The sequence below is a fragment of the Natrix helvetica genome, assembly GCF_964273705.1.
Source record: "Natrix helvetica genome assembly, chromosome: 10".
Taxonomy (NCBI): Eukaryota; Metazoa; Chordata; class Lepidosauria; order Squamata; family Natricidae; genus Natrix; species Natrix helvetica.
The window spans coordinates 18,545,232-18,568,771 of NC_138561.1; positions in this window are offsets into that span (position 1 = coordinate 18,545,232).

Genomic DNA, 23,540 nt, shown 5'->3' on the forward strand with positions numbered 1-23,540 from the left:
GGGATGTTTTACGTTATATAAGCAAACTAAAGTGGTACTATTCTTTTTTTTTTTCTTGACATTGTTAAATGGCGATTTTAAAAACATTTTATACCACCTTGAATGTTTTTCATCAGGAAATGGGAAGGAAAGAAAAAAAAAAAACCCGTAAACTTTCCTGTATTTTAAACTTTGCAACTGGTAAGTTAACTTTCTAAGAATCTTGTTTGTAGATGCATTATATTAGAATCCTGTTCAGCTGAAACGCCTGGAAGCTAAATGCAGCTGAAATTATTCTGATTTCTGCCCTGTTTTCCCCAAAATAAGATCTCCCCAGATAATAAGCCCAATCGGGCTTTTGAACACATGCGTTAAAATAAGCCCTCCCCCCAAAATAAGCCCTCCCCAAAAATATTTAAATGCATGCACACCATTTCCTCTGGTTGCTTGCCACACAAACAACACAAGGTGAGGAGGCGAGGCCAGGCGGGGGAAGGGAAGGGGAACATGCCCCAGGCACCCCACACGCCCTTACCTAACGGCTGCTCACCAGCCTCTATTCATCCCTCCCCTCCCAGCCCCTCCTCGCCTCCCCACCCGGGCTCCTTAGGGCCCCAACAGGAAGCCGTTGCTGGAGCTAAGCAGCCACCAGGAGAAAGAGTTGGCAAAACAGCTCAGTTCAAATTGGATCTGGCCGAGAAGGAAGCTCAGCAGAAGCACTTCAATGAGGACTAGGAGCACAGGCTTTCCAAGCAGAGGGAAGACCTGCAGGAGTGCAAGGCCAGGTACCAGCACCTGGAGGCTTAGTGGGCTGAGATGGTCAGCCAGTTCCAGGCCATGATGCAGTCCCACTGGAACAAGGTCCTCTGGCTCTTTGCCACCAGCAGCACTTGCCTCCAGCCTTTGTCCAAAGCCCCACACCAAGAGGCTGAAGCAGACCCCAAGTTGGAATTTCTTCCCCCCTGCAACCCGCACAAAAAGATCCCCAAGGGGGAGACTCTCTGCAGCAACACAAGAATTCATCACACCTATTCAGCCCAGGGGGTGTAGTTTGAGGACCTTTGATTGAGTGCCATATAAAATATTGCAAATAATTTTTCGGCGGGCCACCAAAATTATCTCGTAGACCATCAGTAGTCCAAGGACAACCAGTTGGTGACCGCTGATCTATACAACGCATTTTTCCTGGTGCTGTTGTTTAAGATAGCGTCTTCTGATGTGGTTCTTCCATGATTTTCATCTTGGTGAGGACCAGATCATAACCGCACGGAAATGAACATTAAGATCCCATCTCCCATCTGCAATGTTTTAAATGTTGATAGACGAGGAATGGTCTTTCTTTCGCTATTCACTCGGCTACAGCTTCATAGATTATACAGGACCAAGTAAGAACGGTTTTCTTCTACTGTTCCTAAAACATTGAAACATTGCAAGGTTTTAAACAGACGTGGCTTTACTCTCCGTTCTGTTAGCAAAGCCAGAGTGACTGATATGTAAGTACTTCACTGTTGGAGTAAACCGCTGGTCTTTGAGAGAATAGCTATAAACTCGGCTTGACGCATGATGTGAACATATAAACCCTTTTCCTGCAAAGGTCTGAAATGACTGCTCAGCAGGGAGTAAACTACTAGTGGTTTTTATCTAAGTGGCTTTTAAGCTGAAGCTCAGCATGGCTCGGGGTATATCAAGCCATACCATGCTAGGATTTTTTTTTTTTTTTTACTTTTTTGGTGGGAAGACATTCCCGGTGAAGCATGCAGCTGCAACTTTTGACATCATATTTAGCCATGTGAAAACAGTCTCTGAGCCCGAGAAGCCATCAGCTTCATTGTAATGCTCCTATTACTTCTCCCAGCTTCTGCCAACTTAGCAGTTCGAAAGCATGTAAAAAATGCAAGTAGAAAAATAGGAACCACCTTTGGTGAGAAGGGAACAGCGTTCCGTGCACCTTTGGCGTTGAGTCATGCCGGCCACATGACCACGGAGACGTCTTCGGACAGCGCTGGCTCTTCGGCTTTGAAACGGAGATGAGCACCGCCCCCTAGACCCAGGAATGACTAGCACATATACGCGAGGGGAACCTTTACCTTTCTAATGGCTACACACTGAGCAGGTGTGCTTAGTTTGGTAAAATGCAGGTACTCCTTGACTTACAAACATCCCCATAGTAACCGTTTGGTGTCTCTTAATGGTGTTCACTGAACAGTAAACTTGAAGGAAGTAGATTATTTCAAGATAGGAGACAACGGAATGAAATAGATCCTTCCAAAGATACATAACAGGTCTCTCCTAAGATATGTAATATATCTCTCCTGAGATACTAATCAATCCCTCCCAAGGTACATAATGGATTTCTTCTAAGATACATAATGGATCCTTCCTAAGATACTTAATAACCCCCTCCTAAGATACATAATAGATTCCTCCAAAGGTTCATAATAGATCCTTCCTAAGGTGTATGGTAGGTCCCTCCTAAGATACTTAATAAATCCCTCCTAAGATACTTAATGGATTTCTCTTAAGATGCGTAATAGATCCCTCCTAAGACATTTAATAACCCCCCTCCTAAGATACATAATAGATCCCTCCTAAGGTACATAATGGATCCCTCCTAAGGTACATAATGGATCCCTCCTGAGGTACATAGTAGATCCCTCCTGGTCTATATAATGTTTCTCCGAAGATGCGCAATAGATCCCTCCTAAGGCATTTAATGGATCGTCCTAAGATGTGTAACGGATCCCTCCTAAATGGCATAATGGATCCCTCTTAAGTTATGTGATGGGTCCCTCCTAGGACATGCAATAGACTCCTCCTATGATACATAATAGATCCCTCCTAAGCCGCTTAATGGATCCCTCCTAAGATACCTAGTGGATTCCTCCTAAGCTGCATGATAGGTCCCTCCTAAGGCACTAAATAGATCCCTCCTAAGATATGTAACAGATCCCTCCTAAGATACGTATGTAACCTCTTCCCAGCTGCTCAGCTGGAGTGATTGATAGGTACTAACATTCCTTAGCATCTCTTTCTCAGTTTTTTAGACTGACATAAGCAACAATGCTTGCCACAAAGGCGCCCAAAATTTCTGTTGCCAAGCGAGACCGTTGTTAAGTGAGTTTTGTCTCACCTTTCCTGCCATGGTTGTTAAGTGAATCATTGTGGTTGCTTAGTTACTAACGGTTGTTAAGGGAACCTGGCTTCCCCGATTTCTTTCCTTCTCAGAAAGACCACCAAAGACCACCTGGGACTCTGCAACCATCGTAAATACGAGACAGTTCCCAAGTGTATGAGTTTTGATCACACAACCCTGGGGAGGCTGTAAGTGTGAAAAACAGCCACAAGTTACGTTTTTCAGTGCCGTTGTAACTTGAATGGTCCCTAAAGGAATTGTTGCAAGTCAAGACTACTTATAGCTTATACTTACATATACAGTTGCCTATACCTTTCTCTAGCCAAGTCCTATTCTTAGACTAAGCCTATATTTCATTTTCATGACGATAGGCTGAAATAGGCAAACACATCTTGGCTAAAAGCCAGGGTATAAATGTTCAATCCTTTGATCCCATTTTTTTTGCAAGGAGTGATTTATTAGTTTTTAATCAGTGCAAAGCATGTTAGAGCTTCATACTATTTTGTAACACAGAGAGAGAGAGAGAGAGAGACAGAAAATTGTACTTTTCTTGTTTGGAAGTTTGCTACTAATCATTAGCAGTCCGATTTTAGGAAGCTTGGAGTGAAGCACAAGGAAATAAGCCCATAGTTGGCCAATCTCGTTTGCAAGAGTAATATAACTTCACTAAAGTTTCTTCCACTTGACGTTCTCCAGATGCTCCATAATTCCAGCTAGTATTGAACTGAAAATACTACGTATCTGGACGCACTATGTTGGAGAAAGCAATTTTAGCCCAAATATTTTTTTTAAATCCTTTGAACCCTCCAGACTCAATCTCAATCAATCAGAACAGAACTGGAAAGAATCTTGGAGATCATTTAGTCCATCCCCCTGCTCAAGCAGGAGACTTTATACTAGTGATGACTAACTCTTTTGTCATCACGTGCCGAAAGCAATGCACGCACGATTCCTCCCTGTGCTCCCCCATCCCTGCACCCCCTCGCCTATTTTTTGAAGGCCTCCTGCACCAACCTGTAAGCCAAAACGGTGCACGGGGGCACTGCACAGGGCCCCAAAATTCAATGTGAGCACCCCAAGCATGCCCCTTGCCCTCCATGGATGTGTGGCAGAGACCTGAAGACAAGCTGGCCAGCGGGAGGCACATGCACGGTGTAGCTGGGCGGGAGCAATGGCTCCTGGGCAAAAGGAGGGGGCAAAAACTTCCAGTGTTGGAGCACTGACAACTTCTGAAGGCAAGCCATTCCATTGATTAATGGTTGTAACTGTGAGAATCCCCCCCCCTTATTTCTAGGTTGGTTCTCTTCTTGATTAATTTCCATCCATTGCTTATTGTCCTGCTTTCAAGTGCTTAGGAAAATAGGTTGACCTCATCTTCTTTGTGGCAGCCCCCCAAATACTGGAACACTGCAATCATGTCGTACCTAACCCTTCTTTTCTCTAGACTGCCATGCTCAATTCTTGCATCCATTCTTCATATGTTTTCGTCTTCAGGCCCTTGATCATCTTTAGTTGCTCTTCTCTGCCTTATTCCCTTCACCCCAGAACCAGCAATCAACAATACACCATTCTGAAAATAATTTCTCGGGCAATAATTGTTACCATAGAGATGTCGTTGGATGAAAAGGACCCAAAAATGTAGGGCATGATAAACTCTATGCTTGATTGAGACACTTGACTTCAACGCTTGCGTTCAAACCAGACGTGCATGCCAGGAATTTTATTTAATTTTTTTAAAAAAAAATTTTTTTAAATGAAAGACGAAATTAAAACGTACCGCTCTCGAGTCATAACTGACAAGCTATTGTTCGCAGGCTGTTAACAAAATGCGCCATATATTTATTGTTTGTCATTTTTCTGGCTGCGTTGAGAGGCGCATTGAGTTGTAAATCATGAGCTTGGAAAAAAAATACCGCTGGAAAGGGAGGCTGTTTTGGGGAGAAAAGAAAGAAAAAAAAGAGAAAGGAGGGGGGGAAATCTGTGACACAGAATCGTTTTGTAGGGGTTTCTGTTGTGCTACAGACCATAACTATCACATCAAAGATGACACTTGAGAGTTGGCATAATTACAGGTGTTGACTCATGACCTAAGAACAGAGAAAAAGAGATGTATTTTTTTTTAAAAAAAAAACTAGTTTGTTTCTGCTTTTAAAACTTAAGGCCTCTTTGTTGGGAAATGGTTTATATCACAATCTAATATATCTACCTCCTGTTTACCGCCCAGGGAAAGTATAGTCTATTCCCAGTTTCAGCTGGTTTGTGGCTCATTCAATGATTGTTTAATTTTCTTGCCTTTTCAACCAAATTAATTAATCTCTTCGAGAGAAAAATAATGGCAAGTGAGAGGGGGGGGGAAGAAAACTTTCTGCAAGCAGCTTTTAAGGGTTATCAAAAGAACAAAAACTTCTCCTGACTCAACATATTTTATAAACAATTGCCCTCCAATTAAAGGGTTTTGAAGATTTAAATCGTTCTGGAATGAGCGTTCTGGATTTTTTCTCTTGGTTCCTTTTTAGTCTCCCAATCAAAACAGCTTTAAAAAGTAGGGAAAATCTGCAATTAGGTCTACATTCCACAAGAGAGAAATGAAGCCCTCCTCAATCAGCCAAAGTTTGAATTTATAAATAATCCAAGTCTTAATATTAAGCAAAGAGGGAATATTTAGGCCAGAAAAAAGTGTGGGAATGATAGAGACGTAAGAGGAAATCACAATTTTTTAAGCAAGTTCTTTTGTGTGTGTGTGACAAATTATTCATCTTTCTGTGTCTTTGTCGTATGGTATGGGGAATGTGGAGGTATTACCCTGAGTTGTCCTTCAACACTGTGTTGCTTTTCTAGTCTACTTAGATTAGATTACAGATTAACAGAGTTGGAAGGGACCTTGTAGGTCATCTAGTCCAACCCCCTGCCCAAGCAGGAGAGCCTACACCATTTCTGACAAATCCAGCCTCTTCTTGAAAGCCTCCAATGATGAAGCTCCCACAACTTCTGAAGGCAACTTCTGTTCCATGGGTTGATCGTTCTCACTGTCAGAAAATTTCTCCTTATTTCTAGGTTGAATCTCTCTTTGATCAGTTTCCATCCATTATTCCTTCTCTGGAATTTGGGTGCTTTGGAAAATAGGTTTACCCCCTCCTCTCTGTGGTAGCCCCCCAAATATTGGAAGACTGCTCTCATGTCTCCCCTGGTCCTTCTCTTCACTAGACTACCCATGCCCAGTTCCTGCAACTGTTCTTCATATGTTTTAGTCTCCAGTCCACTAATCATCCTGGTTGCTCTTCTCTTCACTCTTTATAGAATCTCAACATCTTTTTTATAGTGTGGTAACTAAAACTGGATGCAGTACTCTAGGTGTGGTCTTACTAAGGCTTTATAGAGTGGTATTAGCACCTCACTTGATCTTGATTGTATCCTTCTGTTAATGCAGTTTAGGATTGCATTGGCTTTTTTGGCTGCTGCTGCACACTGCTGGCTCATATTTAGCTGGTTGTCCACTAAGACTTCAAGATCCCTCTCACAGTCACTGCTATTAAGCCTGGTTTCACCCAGTTTATATGGGTACTTTTGGATTTTCTTACCTAAGTGTAGGACTTTACTTTTCTCTACATTGAATTTCATTTTGTTAGACCTGCCCTTCTTTATCCTGTATATCCCCATTGACTATTGCTGAAGTATGCAGCATCTTTTGAATATAATCTTCAATGGAATGATCACGCCCTGATCAAATAAAACAATTTGCAAATATCTCAGAGCATTATTATTTTTAAAAGCAGCCTCTTGGAGTGAACAAAAGATGTTCAGCTGAGGAAACACCTCCAGCTCACTTCTCCCCTGCGCCTTAAAATTAGAAGTTCATATTTCATACACAATTCTTTTTACGCAAATCTATTTTCTACCAAGTATGCTTTTCCATCGTTTCCAATGAATTGATGAAATCCAAGCAGACGCTCACCTGTGCTTTACTTTTCTTTCCCAGGCTACTGAGAAACGGGTATAAAAGATCCAAAGGTGAATATTTGGTTGAGATATAATCCCACCGTCAGCTTAAGTGCAATCAATACTAACTTTTCATTTTTCTTTTTCTTTTTACAATAAGCAAATAAAACTGTAGACGGAGTTAGAAGCATGCCTTATCATTTGCTCTGGGTTGAAAAATATCTTTTCAACCATTGTTGTCTTGCGTTAATTATAGATGAGGCCTGGAGCAGGTGTAAAGATGATTGGCAACACAGACGTACTCATATGCCAAAAATGTTTTTGTGTAGGTAGGTAAATAGACGATAGATAGAAATAAAGAAATAGATAGATAGATAGATAGATAGATAGATAGATAGATAGATGGATGGATGGATGGATGGATGGATGGATGGATGGATGGATGGATGGATGCATGGATGCATGGATGGATGCATGGACGGACAGACAAATGGACAGATTAAACTGATGGAGAGGCAGTCAAAAAGACAGATGGACAAATAGATGATAGTTAGAAAAATATAGATATATAGTTATAGATAGATAGATGATAGATAGATAGATAGATAGATAGATAGATAGATAGATAGCCTTGGTGGTGTAGTGGTTAGAGTGCAGTACTGCAGGCTACTTCTGCTGCCTGCCGGCTGCCTGCAATTTAGCAGTTTGAATCTCACCAGGCTCAAGGTTGACTCAGACTTCCATCCTTCCGAGGTGGGTAAAATGAGGACCCGGATTGTTGGGGACAAGAGGCTGACTCTGTAAACCACTTAGAGAGGGCTGTAAAGAACTGAGAAAGTGGTCTATAAGTCTAAGGGTTAAGTGTGATAGATAGATGATAGATGATAGATAGATAGATAGATAGATAGATAGATAGATAGATAGATAGATAGATAGATAGATGATAGATGATCTATCAATGGCTCTGAAAACAGTGACTTGTGACCATTGTTCTCACCAGGGTTTCAGCATCCTCATGGTCACATGACCAAACTCGATGGTAGAAAATACGACTTCAGCAACAGAGTGGTCAACGCCTGGAATGCTCTACCATCCTCAAACCCCCATAGCTTCAACCTTAAACTGTCTCACCCCATTCCTAAGAGATCCGTAAAGGGGGCGTGCATAAAGCGCACCAGCGTTCCTTCCATCCCTGTCCTACTGTCCCCATTTATTTGTACTCATTTCATGTGCTCATGTTCATACTTATACCTGCTATCTCGTACCTGTTTGACCAACTAAATCAATGAAACAAATAAATAAAGAATGAATTCCAGTGTTTCCCTATAGCATTTTGATCAGCCGTGCTGGCGATCATCTCACTGCTATTATTTCGCTGCAGCAAATGCAGGAGAAATCAGACTTGGCTTCTCCCAGGCCTGCTGATTTCTCTTTAACCTTGACACATGTATGTTTTGCTAAACTTCACGGAGTGAGCGGGAAAATCCCCCATTCCGTGGGAGAGGCCCTGGCCAGACTTTGATCTGAATCCAAATTTTGCAGATGGCCTTTATCTGTATAGGAGCATCCACAGCTCTGAAAACAGAAAAAAAAATATGTCAGGATGTTTGAAGTTGTCTGCTTTTTCCTTGGATAAGATCCCCCCTCCCCCCCCCTCAGCATCATATTAGGCATAAAAAGAAATAAGGTTTAATCTACTTTTACCTTGTGGGTGTTTCAAGGCTCTGGAACTCGGCCGAGCTTTTTTCGCTAATAAAATATAAGTTTGCTAAAATACTTAACGGAGGTGGGAAAAATGACATCTTGACCCAGTTTCCTGTTTCAATATGAGATTTATCAATTATCTGTTAATTCTCTCTCTCTCTCCATCCATCTGTTTGTTTTTCTGTCTATCTGTCTGTCTGTCTCTCTATGACTCATAACCAGAGTCATTGGATAAGTGATGGGTGGCACAAAAATCTTTACAAATAAATAAAATCCCCCCATCTCATCTGTCTGTCAGTCTGTCTGTCCATCTGTCCATCCATCCATCCATCCATCTATCATCTATCATCTATCATCTATCATCTATCATTTATGTCTCTATCATCTATCATCTGTCTATCTCTATCTCTACTGATCATCTATGTATCAGTTATCTATCTATTATCTATCTATCTAATCATGTATCTATCTGTCTGTCTATCATATCTATCATCTATCTATCTATCTATCTATCTATCATCTATCTATCTATCTATCTATCTATCTATCTATCTATCTATCTATCTATCTATCTATCTCAGGACCTAGTTACTTGCGGGATCGCATCCTCCCACATACATCCCTGCGGCCAATCCGCTCTCACAGAGAGGGCCTTCTCCAGGTGCCGTCCACTAGGCAATGCCAGCGGGTGGCGCCGAGGAGTAGAGCCTTCTCTGTGATGGGCCCAACCCTCTGGAATGACCTCCCCCCCGACATTAGAACCACCTCGGACTTCCGCTCCTTCCGTCAAAAATTGAAGACTCACCTGTTCCGACTAGCTGGCCTGGCATGATTATAAATGTTACATCTATGAACTCCTGGTAGTATATTCTCATCTGGTTATTTTAAGGGTAATGTTTTAGTTTTAATTGTTTTTAGGGCTTTTAGCTTCATATTTATTTATTCTTCTGTACAGGACTCTTAATTTTAACCTCCTCCACATACATACATACATACATATATTTATAACCCTATTTATATTTGTATTTTATCTGTGATTTATTGTGGACTGTACACCGCCCCGAGTCCCTTTTTGGGAGAGGGGGCGGTTTAGAAATGTGAATAAAATAAATAAATAAAATAAATATCTATCTATCATCTGTCTGTCTGTCTGTCTGTCTATCTATCTATCTATCTATCTATCTATCTATCTATCTATCTATCTATCATCTATCTAGATCTTATATAATTTATACAGAATAGATACATAAACATAGCCCACAAGCCAACTCAAATCAGATTTTAAAAAAATTCTCAAAGTAACCATTTTTGAAATAATGGCAAGTTTTTTTGATACGACTGAGTTGGAATGGACAGCATTCTGATTGACCAGGGCACAAAGACATGCCAAAAAATGTCCAAGAAGCTGTGAAATGTTCCCGAAGAATTCTAAATAATTAACCAGCCTAGAGAGAACAGTTTGCTAACCTCATAAAACATACTTAGCTTCGCTCAAAATGTTCCCCAGTGTTCCTCCTAAAAAAAAAAACTTTAAAAAACAGGATCCTTAGATCCACTTTGGCTTAGTCACTGTGAAGACACAATCCCACCATATGCTTGTAAAAGCTATTTTTAACAAGATGTTAGGGATGCATGAAAAAGATTGATTGGACCAGCATACAATTCAAAATTGGGACTGTCTCTAGCCGCCAAGACCTACCAGAAGGAATTGAAAGAAATTGTTGTTTTCGGTTTCCCATCTCCTATCGAAAATCAAGTGGGAAGGGGGTTGGAAATGAGACGCGTGTGTAAATCTTGTGACAGCAGTGTCAAAAACCTTCCATCCATATGGCAGTAAATATTTTAATGATGTCTGAAAGAAAGTCCTTTGTAATTGCTTGGGGGGGGGGGCTCAGCATTAAGCCAGCAACCTGCTTCTAGTTAACCAGTCATTAGGAACATCTAACATACATGCTAAATGGTTTCCTGTTTCTGAGCACTTAAAATTGGCTTTAATAAAAACCCAACTTCCTGAACAATTATTTCCTTAAAACAACTGCACTTGGGGGTCTTTTGTTTTTGTTTGTTTCTTTGTTTGCTGGTTAGGTTGCTTTGTCAGCCACCCACAAGCCACGAGGAGCCATCATCTCAAGCGGTGGGCCTGATCCAGCTATGATTGAACACTTTTGAGTGCTATTGATTTCACCTGGAGAGTTGATTCTTTTCAGGGCAGCTTCTTTGTTCCAAGAACCATGTAAATCAAACTTGTGATTTTTGTGCCCAAAGAAACATGGAGGAGAGTAACGGCAACCTTTGTGAAGGGACAGTGAGTATCTTTATCTATATTTCTTTTAGGATCAATCATAACTATGTCTATGCAGTTGTGTATCATCTATACAGCCCACCTTTCCTGCCCTTGGTGCTTAAGTCATGTTTCTGATGTGTGCTTCTTCCATGATTTTCATCTTGGTGAGGTCCAGATCAGAGTTGGTATTCAGCAGGTTCTGACTAGTTCTGAAGAACCTGTAGTGGAAATTCAGTGTAGTTTGGAGAACCAGTAAATACCACCTCTGGCTGGCCCCGCCCCCATCTATTCTCTGCCCCCCGAGTCCCAGTTTATTGGGATGAAATGGGGATTTTGCAGTATCCTTTCCCTGGAGTGGGGAGGGAATGGGGATTTTGCAGTATCCTTTCCCTGGAGTGGGGAGGGAATGGGGATTTTACAGTATCCTTCCCCTGGAGTGGGGAGGGAATGGGGATTTTACAGTATCCTTCCCCTGGAGTGGGGATGAAATGGGGATTTTGCAGTATCCTTTCCCTGGAGTGGGGAGGGAATGGGGATTTTGCAGTATCCTTTCCCTGGAGTGGGGAGGGAATGGGGATTTTACAGTATCCTTCCCCTGGAGTGGGGAGGGAATGGGGATTTTACAGTATCCTTCCCCTGGAGTGGGGAGGGAATGGAGATTTTACATTATACTTCCCCTACCAAGCCCACCAAGCCATGCCAGGCCCACCAAGCCACGCCCACAGAACTGGTAGTAAAAAATTGTATCCCACCACTGGTCCAGATTCATATTTTTAAGTTAGTTTCCCTCATGTGTCTCTTGCTAACTATGTCCTGAGACACCAGTAATTAGCTAACAGAATAACAGAGTTGGAAGGGACTTTCTAGTCCAACCTCCTGCTCAAGAAGGAGTCCCTATACCATTTCAAACAAATTGTTGTCTAATCTCTTCTTAAAAGTCTCCAGTGTTGGAGCATTCTCAACTTCTGGAGACAAGTTGTTCCACTGATTAATTGTTCTAACTGTTAGGAAATTTCTCCTTAGTTCTATCTACGTTGCTTCTCTCCTTGATTAGTTTCCATCCATCGCTTTTTGTCCTCCCCTCACGTGCTTTGGAGAATAGCTTGACCCCCTCGTCTTTGTGGCTGTCCCTGAGATATTGGAAGACTGCTACCATCTCACCATTGTTGCTTCTTTTTATTAAACTAGACATACCCAAACATTCTTTTTATATGTTTTAGTCTCCGGTCCCCAAATTTTGGCTCAATTGTGGTCATAAGTCAAAGACTATTTGTACAATTACTCACCTCAAGAAACCAACCAACAAAACTTCCACAACATCTTTACTTTTCAAAGCGATCTTTTCAGGAGAAATATGATCCATTTTTTAAGGAAAAGGTTCACCGAAGGAATATTCTATTTTTTGCATTTTGTGACAAAAGAAAGCCATGAATTATTAATTTATGTCATTGTGTTCTTTGAATGAAGGGAATTATAAGTGAATGCTTGGAAGTTAATAATAATAAAAAATTAACTGGGGGGGGGGAGTATTTTTTCATACAAAGTGATGAAACATTTCCCCAATATAATTTAAGAGGATGACATACTCCCCCGACCCTTTATGAAATGGCAATTGTGATTTCAAAACACACAAAAGGATTTTGAAAATAATTTTTATTGAAGATTAGGAGTAAGAAAGGAATAAAAGAGAGAAGGTGGGTGTTTTTTTTTTTTTAAGAGAGGTATCTTGTTAATTTGCCCTGGTGTCATATTAATGTGTAAGCTTATTTATTCTCAAAGGTACAATGCTGAAGTATATATTGCCACACCAGATTGTACTTTTATCCATCTGCTTTCTCCTGTTCCTCCCAAATAACTTATATGAGAGAATGAAGAAGCATCTGGATTATCTTTTCAGCTCTCCTTCACAGACTGTCAATGTTATTTTCCTCTCAGGTTTACTAATTTACTAGTAGAAGAACATATTTATAGTTTAGGATTGAACTGTGGGGTCCTTGGTGCTCTCTGTGCTTGGTTGTTTTCTTGCAGACATTTCATTACCCAAGTAGGTAACATCATCAGTGCTAGAAGAGTGTGGTGCTTGTGGAGTGGAGAAAGGAGGAAGAAGGAAGGAGGGGGGAAATGGTGGTGGAGGAGGAGGAGGAAGAGAAGGAGGAGGAGGAGGATTATGGAGTCCATGGTACTCTCTGAACTTGGTTGTTTTCTTGCCAAAAAATTCATTACTTAAGTAGGTAACATTATCAATGCTAAAATGGAATTGGGGTTTATGGATAGGAGGAGTGGGAAGGGGAGGACTGTGACATTCTTGGTGCTCTCTAAGGTTGCTTGGGTTGGGGGGGGGGGTTGGCAGACATTTCATTACCCATCTAGGTAACATCGTCAGTACTAAAAGAGAGTGGGGTTTCTCAAACGATGATAGTTATGTTTTGGTTTTATAAGTTTGGCAGTCTAGAGTCAGGAAACAAACAGCGACTTGATGCAACCTGTGAAACTAAGCTTAGAACAACGTGAGGAGATGAAATGAGAGAATGTTATCAGAGGCAGATATAAAACGCCTGAATGTCAATTATAAAGGTTTTGCTACTTTGGGATAGGGTTGGAAAGAGAATAAAACTGCAGCCAAATGAAAATCTGCCTGCTTAAAATGAAACGTCCTTGCTGCTTTAATTGTGGAATACACACAAAAGGCTCTGTTGTGTAGAAATAGGTCAGCTCAGAAGCATTTATTGGGAGCCAGAGGCTTCCAGCTGGCTGCCATCCCTGTTTCTGATAAGCAGTGATGAAGTGAAGTATAAATCTATTTATGATATTAGTTCATCGGGACACATAGCAATGACGTCATCATCTTGCGTCATAGCCTACATTCTAAAGGACAGATACTTCTTCATTATTGGATGTACCAAGTATTGTGAATTATCTATCATCTATCTATCTATCTATCTATCTATCTATCTATCTATCTATCTATCTATCTATCTATCTATCCATCCATCCATCCATCCATCCATCCATCCATCCATCCATCCATCCATCCATCCATCTATCTATCTATCTATCTATCTATCTATCTATCTATCTATCTATCTATCTATGGCTGTGTGTGTGTGTTCCAGCATAACTCTGGAACACCTCAAGCAATTTCAACCAAACTTGGTACACAGATGACTTACCCTCTGCAAACAAATACTCTGGAGGTAAGACACCCATAATGCCTCTCGGGGTATGTGTTCTGTTAAGATGCAGCCTGTTGTTCCTTAAAATGGCTTCTATTGTAGTGCCTTAAAATGGATTCTACTATACAGTGCTGTGGAGTTGCCATGGTAATGGCTTCACAGTACTCCACAAGGGGGCTCCCTCTAGTAAGGGGGAAAATCCAACATTAGCGACATTCATGGAAGGAGGGTAAGGATAAATAAATACTTGGGCAGCACCGGGTTATCAGCTAGTGTACTCTAAATGTAAAGGTTTCCCTTGCCCATTGTGTCCAACGCTAGGGTGCAATACTCATCTCCGTTTCTTAACCAAGGAAGCCAGCATTGTCCGAAGACATTTCAGTGCTCATGTGACCAGCATGGCTATATGCCAAAGATGCACAGAATGCTGATACCTTTCCACTGGAGTGGTATCTATTTATCTACTCACAACTGCATGCTTTCGAACTGAGGCGGGAGCTGAGGCAAGGAATGGGAGCTCACCTATTGCGTGGCGCTCGGGTCTCAAACCAGACTGTCAGCTTTCCAGATGAGGAGCTCAGCATCTTTAACCACTGTTCCTCCTAAATTGATCTGGGAAAAAAATTAAGATTCGATTTCATCCCAGGGCATGCCTCCTCTCCATTCATCGAAATCCCCATCACTATAAACTTAGCGTGAATTCCAACTCCATTCTACAGTGAGAAAGGAAAGTGGAACTAAGAACATTCTGTGTTTAGTTAATTGGTTGGGAAGAATCTCACACATCTGAATACTGTAATTACTTCCTGACATTGCCGCTATTTTGTGCTTAAATATATTAGCAATAGTCACTATTGCTCGTAGTTATATTTCAAGGACAATCGATGCTATGTTATTGTCATTAATAAAATGGGGTCAATACGTACCAACTTGTAATATAAGCCTAATTATGAATGTCTCTTTGCATAAAATATCAGATATTGGAAATGTTGACATTGAGAAGTGCCCTTGGTCCAAAGCCCATACATATCAATAATCTATTATGGTTTTCATTTTACAGCAGCAATGCTATTATTTCAAAAGGTCCCAAAAATCAATTTAACATTTGGCATATCTGCATAATAGTGACATCCTAATTTTAAAAATTCAGATTTCAGGAGTCCATAAAACTGATGTTTAATCTCGAATCGATGATAAATGACAGGCAGAAATTATGGGAGGAATCACTTTGGAAAATAGACCTCATGGCTTATGCCCAGATTGCTTTGTGACATGAAACGTTCTCCTATGAAGAGTTATATATACAGGTAACCCTTGACATATTACAGGTAACCAGGGGTGGGTTCCTGCCAGTTCTAACCTCTTCTATAGAAGAGGTTCTACAAATCTACAGTGCTGTTTAAAACCGGTTCCAGCTCCCTCCCCCCACCCGTCCGCACATCATCAAGATGAAGACGAGAGGAGGAATTCTGGGAGTTGAAGTCCACAAGTCTTAAAGCGGTCAAGTTTAAACACCCCTGGGGTTTTTTTTCTAAAGGGTTAGGGGTGCAAGGGTCTTGTAACTCGACAGCTTTAAGACTTGCGTGCTTCGAATGCCAGAGTTTCTGAGCCAACATTTTGGTTGCTAAGCAAGAGCATTGTTAAGTGAGTTTCACCACATTTTACAAGTTGGCCATGCCCACCCAGTCACATGGCTGGCAAGCCACTCCCACTCGGTCACATGGCTGGCAAGCCATTCCCACCTGGTCACATGGCTGGCAAGCCACTCCCACAAAGCAGGCCACACCTACAGAAGAGGTTCTAAAAAGGTTTGAAACCCACCACTGCAGGTAACCCTCAACAAAAAGAACTGAGGCCTTTGAACTCTGGTGCTGGAGAAGACTCCTGCGAGTCCCTTGGACTGCAAGGCCATCCAACCGGTCAGTCCTAGAGGAGATCAACCCTGACTGCTCTTTAGAAGGCCAGATCCTGAAGAGGAAACTCAAAGACTTTAGCCACCTAATGAGAAGGAAGGACTCACTGGAGAAGAACCTCATGCTGGGAAGAATTGAGGGCAAAAGAAGAAGGGACGACAGAGAAGGAGGTGGCTGGATGGAGTCGCCAAACCAGTAGGCGTGAGCTTAAATAGACTCCAGAGGATGGTAGAGGACAGGAAGGCCTGGAGGAACATTGTCTATGAGGTCACGATGGGTCGGACATGACTTCACAACTAACAACAATAACAACAACCCTCAACTTATGACCAAAATTGAGAGCAGAATTCCCATTGTTAAACAAGACGACTTTGAAGTGAGTTCTGTCCAATTTTACTTTAACCTTTGAAAAATCTGCAGATTGACAAAATTTCCATCTGTCAATTTGCAAAAGGCCGCACTGCTTGGATGCTTTCAAACTGTGGTGCTGGAGAAGACTCTTGAGAGTCCCTGAAAGGAGATCAAATCAGTCAATCCTAAAGGAAATCTACCGTGATTGTTCTCTGGAAGGACAAATATTGAAGCTGAACCATTTGTGCTTCAATGTGAAGTGCAGACAACACAGATTCCTTCCACAGTGAAGGAATACAGAGCCGAGAAAAACACCCTTCAGAAAACGAACTCCACAACACAGTCCATTCAGAAGTTCCAAGAAGCCTCCACACCCATTTGCACTACTCGGGTGACCCTGGGGACACAGATGGACTTCCAGGTGGCTTCAATGACCCTCTGAAAGGATGCAGATGACCAGCTGTCTGCAAGAAAACTGAGCCCTTCCGTTCCCCACCATCCAGTCAGAGCCGACGAAGCTTCTTGGATGAAAAACGAAACGTCTTCAAAGAAAAAAGCAAGAAAATCCAGTTGCCTCTTGAAAAAAGCACAACTATTGGATTGTGACATTTTAGGTTCTTGGGATAGAACTGGATGCCTGCGAAGGCTGGCTGCAGCGAAAGAACCTCAGCGGTGATTTCACATACTTTGTGTCTTATCATAACCACTTTGATTCGAATGGGAATGAAAAGAAATATTGAATATGTCTCCAGCTTACCGTCTCGTCCCCTTGCCTCCAACAGGACCTTCTTCTGCCTTGAGAAGAGCGCCTCAATTAAACGCATGTCAGATGATTATCTGAGCACTTAATTTAATCTCCATTACACATCCCCTCACCCTTCATATTTCAATTAAATATGCTATCGGAGTGTTAACACATCTTTGAACCTGCTATTTCTTCAGTTAATTTCCCACTAAGAGGTGCTGCAGAGTAACAGATGTCATAATCATGCAATTATTAAGCATGCTTTATGCTTATTCCCTGGAGATTTCACGGCAACCGCTGAACAATTAATCAAAGGGCAGTCAGCCGCTACAGTTCCTGTAATATTACACCAATCATATTTCATGAGCCAAGGGGTAGTCCTGCTAGGGGAAAAAAAGTTTCATTGTGAAAATAGGTGTGGTGTTCTTGTTTTTTATCTAGGTGGGCCTCTTCACATGAAAAGGATCCAGTTTGTAAAATCAAAAGCAAAACAACCATGAACATCTGGAGAACCTCGGGTCTGCAGGAGGACAAATCCATCGCACACAAGCAGCTTCTATACTTCGGTTATCCTGCTTTGAATTTTTGAGAATCTTGCACTGGTCTTTCTCCAAAAAGAACTCATTTATTTTGGGTTCACTTTAATTCCCTTCCCCCCCTTTTGGTCCATCTTTGGAGCAGCGGGGGTGGACTAGAAGACCTCCAAAGTCCATGCCAACTCTGGGATTCTGTATTCTGAATTTACTTGGCTGGAGTGAGTCTGTCCAATTGTGTCGGTGTTTTAAGTGCATGAGGAGCTGTCTTATCCCAAAGGGAGTAGGACTGCCCCACTCATTCCAGCAGGAGAGTCCTGCTATGGAGCCCATCAGCCAAAAAAAGTCCCAGTTCAAGGAGAAGAGCTTTTTCTGCTATGGCCCCAGCCATTGGTGGGATTTTTTTTTTTACTACCAGTTCTGTGGGTGTGGCTTGGCTTGGTGGGTGTGGCAGGGAAGGATATTGCAAAATCCCCATTTCCCCCTCACTCTTGGGGGAAGGATACTGTAAAATCTCCATTTTCACCCTACTCCAGAGCAAGCATATTGTAAAATCCTCATTCCCTCCCCACCCCACTAACCTGCTTTCCAGCTCCGTTCTCCTGTGCAGGGCAACAGAAGAAGACTCAGCCAATCAGCCGTGACTCAGGAGACAGCAAATAGTTGGGGGCGGAGCCAGCCAGAGGTGGTATTTGCCAGTTCTCCAAACTACTCAAAATTTCCACTACCGGTTCTCCAGAACTGGTCAGAACCTGCTGAATAACACCTCTGGTACTCCAGCCCTGTGAAACACCTTGCCACTGGTGGTAAGAACTGCTCCCACCCTTTGCACCTTCCAAAAGGATACCAAAACTTGGTTTTGCTGATTGGCCTGGGGCTCCCAGGGGCTCACTCACCACTAGAGGTGGTTGATAGGGTAAGAAGATCTCTGCCATCTGTCTCCTTGGTTCAAGATTTTATACAGCGTTTAAATTTTTTATTGTATCTATATTATTATTTTTTACTATAAGCTACCCAGGGTCACCTTATCAGTGAGAGGAGCGGCGTATAAAATCAATGAATAAAATAAAATAAATAAAAAGCAGTAACTGAAATCAAGTTCTCAATTAACAATAGGTTTAATGAAAATGAACCCTGTTATGCCCAATACTTTTTAAAACTGGTTTCCTAGCTGCAATGTGATTTGAATTGATCTGTTATAGCAATAGCACTGAGAACAGATCCTATAAAGTACTGATTATTTCAAGAGTGTTTTTATTATTAAAGAAAAAAAGGCATGTTGGATATGTGGTGATACAGTTGAATATGTTTGTCTTAGGTGTGTTGAAAGCCAAAGGTTCAAAAGCTATAGTGGAGGAGTGTCCTTGGCAACTTTAAGACTGTGGACTTCTGTCAGAGTATTCATGACTGGCAGAGACATGGTAACAAGGTCAGCCAATGGGAGCTGAAACAGCTTGGAGCCAGGGAGTAGTTCTAGCCCTGCAGCTCTGAGCGCTGTGCTGAGAAGTGAAACAGAAACTATTCTGGACTTATCGGCAGATCTGAACTGAAGTGAAACTGTTCTCTGCTGTTGGCATTGTATATATGCTTATATATAAAGAAGTTTCTTATTTAAATGAATCCTGCTGAATCAGGTATCTGTGTGTGCTTTCTGGATTTGATTTTTGCAACAAACTCTGACAATTTCAACTCCCAGAACTCCCAAACCAGCCATGTTGGCTGGGGAATTTTGGGAATCGAAGTACACACATCTTAATGTTGACGGGTGAATTCTGGGATTTGAAGTGCAGAAGTCTTAAAGTTGTCAAGATTTGATACACCTTGGCTGAAGCAGTCTGGTAGTTGAAGTCCACAGTTCTTAAATTTGGACATCCCTGCTGTAGAACTTATTTTATATATATAATACATTTTTATTAGTTTAGCAAAATATAAAATACAAAGAGGAAATTTAAATAAGTAGACTCTCAATAGTCTACAAGGATAGATTGTAAGACTTTGTATTTCCGCTTGGAAAACATTTGTATTTCTAATATAAATATTGCATTATAACAACACAATTCCAAGTATAAATTAATTTTACTGAATGTAGTTAGTGCTACATTGCTACATTGCCAAACACAAATCCTTTGTAAATAGTTCGTAAATTGCCAAATTTTACATATGGTCATTTTCTGAACTTTGTGCAAAGTTTGGTGGAGTCTCGTTTAAAAATGAAATCCTGGGATTAGTTTCTGGCTCTGAGAAGGCAAACATGAAGAGGCCTTTTCTTGGAGATTCTACAGGGGACGTGGACAAGATAAAGATGAAGATGATAGATTTAAATCAAGGAAAGGAGCAACCTGGAATTAAGGAGAAACTTCTTAACAGTGAGGATAGTTAGCCAGTGGAAGAGAAGTTGCCTTCAGAAGTTGTGGGTGCTTCAGTCTTTTTCAGTAAAGACTGGACCGACACTGGTCTGAAATAGTATGGGGTCTCCTGCTTTATCAGGGGATGGACTAGAAGACCTCCAAGGTCCCTTCCAGCTCTATTCTGAATTGAAAATCTTCTTTCATTGTGTCCCATTCCTCAGCAACAGACAACTGCCGGGGAAGTAATATAATATGATAGAGAATGGCTTAGAATTACATTTTATTTCTTCCATAACCGTTAGTTTCCAAACCATCTTAATTCTCTTCCCTCCTTGCTTAGTTTGTTTTAGGATTTCTAAGTTCAAAATTAAATTTATATCATTAATTCCGAACATAAGTCTTCTTCCAAACCGTATCTCTGGAACATGCAATGAATTTCTGAGGTTTGATGTGGGAATGTGTGTGTTTGTGTGTGCGTGCATGCACACTAATTTCTAACATATGTACCCCATAGGCATGATTCACACAAATGCCTGGAATTTGGAGGAAATGATGATCTGGCTTAGAAATGTGTAAAGATGTAAGAAACTTGGTAATTTTCACTTCAGATGTTGTCAGTGAGCGACTATTATAAAAACACATTTCACACCAGTTCACTGTTAAAAAAAAAATCTTATAACATGCAGTTTCAGCAAACTTACACATTTAATGAACTCTACCACCTAAAGGAATATTTCCTCAAAGATATAATCAGTTACATTAAATCAAAAGATGAAAATGTGTAGGTGTTGTGTATGCTTATTTATTTATTTTTAATTAGTAGGTAACTTCTGAACTAGATGTAGAAATGAGAATGACGTATCAATTCTGGAAACAAAAGATGTTGGACACCCAATGGATTCCAACATAATCTCTTTCTCTCTTTCCCTTTCTCCTTCTCCTTCTCCTTCTCTCGCTGTAGAACATTAACCTGGAAACTTTATGCAACCTTTCATAAAATTCTTCAGGTAGCTTATATGTATTAAAAGATACTATGGTGTCCTCCATATTGTATATATTATGGAATTACAGTTTCCTACTTGTAATTTATCAATTAATATATATGGATCTATTTAGCTGGGTATTCCTGGATCAAATCATTCATTCATTAATTAATTCATCCATTCATAGATAGGAGAAAAATGAGAAAGAGAGAAGGATAGACAGACAGACATATACAGTAGATGTATTATACTGTATTTCAAACCATTCAATTACTGGGTTGGTCCAGCCATTCTGAATCAGGAATCTAAATAAATAAGATTATTGTATTATCTGATTTCTGCTCTCTCTGCTCTCTATATTCTTTTGTTGTTCATATTATTGCACTAGGCGACAGGAACACAAGCTTCTGTCAATCACCTTCCAGAGGTTTGAAATAGAAACAGTTCATTCAGATCAGCTAAATAACAAAACATAATTATGTAACATCAAGCACACTTCCTATTTGTATGTATCTTTATAGCCATGATCAGTTTAATACCATTTTTTTTCACTGTCATAGGCAGAAATGATGGGGTAACAGCCAAAGACTCAACATGTTCAAATTTGCAAATTTACCGATTCTGAATTTTGATTTTGGCTTACAGACATCGATGATAGTGAAACTGTGAAAATTAAATCGATGATAGTAAAACTGTGAAAATTGAATTGCGGACTTGAAACAACCTTCCAAGCCAAATTAAGGATTCAGATCAAACTGCCAAAATGAAGTAGGCAGATAAATCAGAAGGACTTCTGTGTGGGGATAATAATAATAATAATAATAATAATAATAATAAAAGGATTTACGAAATCCAGTTACCTCAAAATGGAAATATGTGAAGTAGATCAATGTATCAAAGAGAATGAGGGTTAATTTTTATACCTCTGGTAGATGCATAGTCCGCAAATTCTTCTTTCATGCAGTTAAAGCAGATTTGTCAAAAGCTAGTCAAAACGAAATGTAACGGACTCGCTTCAATCAAGATTTATAAGACAAGTTGCTTGCTGGAAAAATTACTCTGGCAGGTAATGATACTACCTATCTCAAGGAAAAAATAAAAATAAAATAATTCTTCTGTTACATATTTTTCGAAAGTGAATGATGCAATCTCTTCCTAGCCGAGCCATACGTAAAGCACAAAAAATTGTCCCACTTTTGGGGCAAAAAAGGGTATCAGATTTAATTCAGAAGGATTCAGCCATTTGCAAAGGATCTATGGTCCTGTTAAATTCACTGCCAAATTAATGAGAATATCTCACACCATATTATGATTTAAAGGAGAGATGTACAAACTCACCAAATATGTTTTCATTTAGCCTTTTAATTAAACTTGCAGTTAATAGAGTACTGCTAAAAAAGGAGAAGGAGGAACCGAGGGTGTTAAAAGACATGGAATTAATCTGACAATATTAATAATATTCCATGCAGGGTTGCATTTGTTAAACTCTCGTGTGGGGAAAATCCCACAACATGGAGAAGCAATTAAGAAGGCAAAACAGCTGGGAATAAAATAAATGAGCAGTAAGATTTGAGCATTCGTACTTATATATTTAAAGGAGAATATTTGTTGTTCAGGGTTGAGTGGCTGTGAGTTCAATCCTAGGTAGGGGCATATATTCTCTCTCTGGGTGCAATGTGTATATATATCTGCTGAATAAAACTCTGCCTTGGTGACAGGAAGGGCATCCGGTCAGTAGACACGCAGCTCCATTCAGTTGCCCAAGACTCCATCCCGCAAGGGACTATGAGGTCATTAAAAGAAGAAAATTTGTAGCTCAGGGTTAGAATGAGGAGTCCTTGGTGCCCTCAGACCTTGGTTGTTTTCTTGTAGATGTTTCATTACCCAACTAGGTAACATCATCAATGCTAGTAGCACTGACTTGCACTGATGATGTTACCTAGTTGGGTAATGAAACATCTGCAAGAAAACCACCAAGCTGGGCGAGCACCAGGAATTCCTCACTTATATAGTTATTTGATTCTCACTCTGAATGATTGTATTCTATTTATTAGGAGGTGGTTTTCTTATCTTCCTCCATCTTCCCTGAGTCTTCATGCTGTTTGGGTTTGGGTCAATGTTTGGGGCTCAGGACCCCGGAGAGCACCCCAGAGATCAGGGGAGCTGGTTGAGTTTTAAAAGAGATTCAGGTTAATGTCAGGGTTCCAAGCAACACCCCCAATGAAAGAAGACTCTGAGGCTTGAGTTTCCTCAACGTTCAATTTTATCAGAGATGTCATATTGGCACACCTGGGAAAACCCGGATCTGAAAGGCTCCAGGTTTTCCCCACCAAAATGAAAGTTCAAGTCCCTGCCCATCACATGTGACCTATCCATCACATGGCCCAATCAGGCACCGTCCAAAACGGGAGATACCTCCCAGTCACGCCATCAACAGCTGCAGGGCAAGATGACCTTG